Raw genomic sequence first — 3,641 nt, 5'->3', positions numbered from 1 at the left:
AACTGTACTGTTAGAAAATAGATGACTGGCAAAAATATATCTCAAACCTAACATATTAATACTAAATTTCTAATATTTAGCCAACACACTGTTATCCCCACCTCCCACATTCCACCTATGCTGTCACATTTTATTTCACCTTAGTAAATAAAAATTCTATATTGCATATACTCAGGTGAAAACCTTGGTGTGACCTTCATTCTTACCTTTTTTTTTTTTTTTTACAGTAGAAAAGAAAAGTTTTATTAGAAGGGAAAGTACATTTCCAGACATGGAAGCGGGCCTGAGCAAGAGAAGCATGGCTCATAAGGCCCTTATTCTCATCTTTTTATCACATCCCCTCATCTGATTCCTCAGAAAGTCCTCTTGGTGCTACTTTCAAAATATATTCTGTGATTAGCTGCTTCTCACCACACTCACCACTACTATTAACACAAAAAATCAACACTTATCTAGTGTAGATTATATTATTCTACTATAACTGGTCTCCTGACTTATAACTATGACTTCCCCCTCCCCAGTGGAAACACACAAAATTCATTTTACTGTGTTTAATAACTTTGTGTGATAAGTGATATTATTAATGTTATGTCTAGTTTACATGTGGTAAACTAAAATACAGACTTTAAATAGCTAGTAAGGGTCAAACAAAGTAGTTTATATGCAGAGCAATTGTGAACTGTGGAGAACATTTAAAAAGCTGAGGCAATTTAATCAAAAGAAAAGAAAACTAGTATCTAGAGTCAAACATCACAAATTTTCCATATAATTCTACAGAAAGACAAATGAATCAATTCAGTCAACTCAATAAACTAATGGAGCAACAGCTATATAAATTTGGTGGAGTACGATTAGATACTTTAAGCTGTATGGGGCATGTGGGAAGAAACAGAGACCTAATTTTAGAGCACATTAATTGTTTATAAAACATAAAATATAAGAATGTTAAATGAAACATTCTAGTTGTTGATCACCATCTGATCTCTGATCTCATTTAATTTAAGTGACTAGTTGTATCATACAAACCATCACTATAACAGATCTTTTAGGAAGAGAAAAGTTGGAAATTCTGTTCACAATTAGAAAATTGTGAACTGCGGAGAACATTAAAAAAGCTGAGGCAATTTAATCAAAAGAAAAGCGAACTAGTATCTAAGGTTAAACATCACAAATTTTGGAATGTGAATGAAGAATCATGCTGTAAATTCTTGGCACAGCCAAGGAGGATGACAGGTGTAGAAGAGATATTGCGAGGTATGACACGTAGGTGTCTGGGAGTTGATCAAAGACAGGCCAGATACAAGCCGTGTAGACAGCTGGTTTAGGTGTTACTCAAGGTCAAGTTGAAATCTGGGAATGTGGCTCATATCATGCTACAAGGCCAGAGGTCGGATTTCAAGGTAGCCAGAGTAGTATTCAAGGCTGGCACGAAATTAAAGAACTAACTACCTAAGAGAAAAGATACTCTAAATTAATCAGAAACATTTATTCTATGAGAAGTAAGGTTAGTCCTTCCAACCTCTCCCAACCCAGGGAAAATGTTTACTGAATAGTTTACTCAGTGGCCATGTGATTTTATGATATTAAATAATTATAATTATATAGGAAAACTATAACAGTTGGTGAAATAGCCTTTGCATTAAAGATTTTAGAGTTAATTGATATACATAGAATACGTATTTAAACAAAATGAAAGTTGATAGAGCCCTGTTGGCTCTCTGAATGGCACCATGGTGGTTGGCAAGAACATGTGCCTTACAAAAGGAGACAAAAAAGGAGCCAAGAAGAAAGTGGTTGACCCATTTTCTAAGACTGGTTTGATGTGAAGGCACCAGCTATGTTCAATATAAGGAATATTGACAAAACACTAGTCATGAGAACTCAAGGAACCCAAATCACATCTGATAATCTCAAGGGTCACGTTTTTGAAGTGAGCCTAGTTGATCTGCAGAATGACAAAGTTGCATTTAACAAATCCAAGCTAATTACTGAGGATATTCAGGGCAAAAAATGCCTGGTGAATTTCCATGGCATAGATCTTACCTGTAACAAAATGTGTTCCATGGTCAAAAAATGGCATATCATGACTGAAGTTCATATTGATGTCAAGACTACTGATGGTTATTTGCTTCGTCTGTTCTGTGTTGGTTTTACTAAAAAAATGCAATGATCAGATTCAGAAGACCTCTTATGCTCAGCATCAACGGGCCTGCCAAATCTGAAAGAAGATGATGGAAATCGTGACCTGAGAGTTGCAGAACAAATTACTTGAAAAAAAAAAAATGGTCAATAAAGTGATTCCAGATAGTATTGGAAAAGACATAGTAAAAACTTGCCAATCTATTTATCTGCTCTATGATGTCTTTGTTAGAAAAGTTAAAATGCTGAAGAAGCCCAAGTTTGAACTGGGAAAACTCATGGAGCTTCATGGTGAAGATAGCAGTGCTGGAAAAGCTACTGAGAATGAGACAGGTGTCAAAGCTGAACGAGCTGATGGATGTGAGCCCCAGTTCAAGAATCTGTTTATTATTCAGACTTTTTATGGTGACCAATAAAACCTATTCATGATTTTTTAAAAAGAAATTTGATAGAATGAAACAATATTAGAATTAGAAAAAAAAGTACAAAATTTTAAAAAGAGCAATTAATTGGTGAAATCAGGATAAAAACAGACTCGAAGGATAAATGGACATCTAATAATAGTAATCTTAGAAAAGGGCTATCCAAGGAAAAGAATGAAGAGGAATACCAGGAAAAAAAAAAAGGTAGGGCATATTTGGCAAAAGTTGAAAAACTCCTGTCAGATTTTAAACATGTGAGATAATCATTTTATTTTATTTTATTTTATTTTTATTTGGGTGACGTTGGTTAATAAAATTATATAGGTTTCAATTGTACAGTTCAATAATATGTTGTATGTATATTGCATTTCATGTTCACCACTCAAAGTTAAATTTCCTTTCATCACCATATAATTGATCTCCTTTACCTTTATCTACCTCCTCTCTTCCCACCTTCCCTCTGGTAACCACTAAACTGTTGTCCATGTCCATGAGTCTCTGTTTCTTTGTCCTATTCATTTGTTGCTTTCAGTTGTATATCCCACATCTGAGTAAAATCATACGGTTCTCAATTTTTTCTGTCTGACTTATTTTGCTTAGCTTGATTATCTCAAGGTCCATCTATGTTGTTGCAAATGGCAATATTTTAGAAGTTTTGCTTCCTTCTGTAAAGAATCCACTTGGAATTCAATCTGTCTTCAAATTTGCTTTTACCTCAGATACAAAGGAACTTGTGTCCTGTACAAATTGTGATGTCAGGTAACATGGGTTGGAAAGAATTGAGGCTTTGACAGTGAAATATAAAACAAGATATAATATATATTTCCATTGCTATAAAATGAACTAATTAGGCTCTAAAAGCTTCTGCATTGGAAATGCTTTTTATTTTTATTTTTCTTTTACCAGATATCAAATCAACGAGGTTTCTTTGATACGATAGGGGCATTGATTTTCTCATCTATGTTTGAAACTTGCTTGACCTTCAGTGTCTTCAGCTCGGCCATACTACCTAGTATTCATTTATCAGGAGCCACAAATTTTTTATGATGCTATGTCGATATCTTGGCCATCTTAGGATGG

The 3,641-nt window shown here is 34.3% G+C and overlaps 1 pseudogene; it reads left to right on the top strand.

Annotated features, from left to right (window-relative positions):
- Nucleotides 1–1,724: 1,724 nt before the first annotated feature.
- On the top strand, nt 1,725–2,555 carry LOC105303383 (annotated as a pseudogene).
- The last annotated feature ends 1,086 nt before the right edge of the window (nt 2,556–3,641 follow it).

The sequence above is a fragment of the Pteropus vampyrus genome, unplaced genomic scaffold (genome assembly GCF_000151845.1).
Source record: "Pteropus vampyrus isolate Shadow unplaced genomic scaffold, Pvam_2.0 Scaffold10, whole genome shotgun sequence".
NCBI lineage: Eukaryota > Metazoa > Chordata > Mammalia > Chiroptera > Pteropodidae > Pteropus > Pteropus vampyrus.
This window is presented reverse-complemented; position numbering and strand designations above follow the sequence as displayed.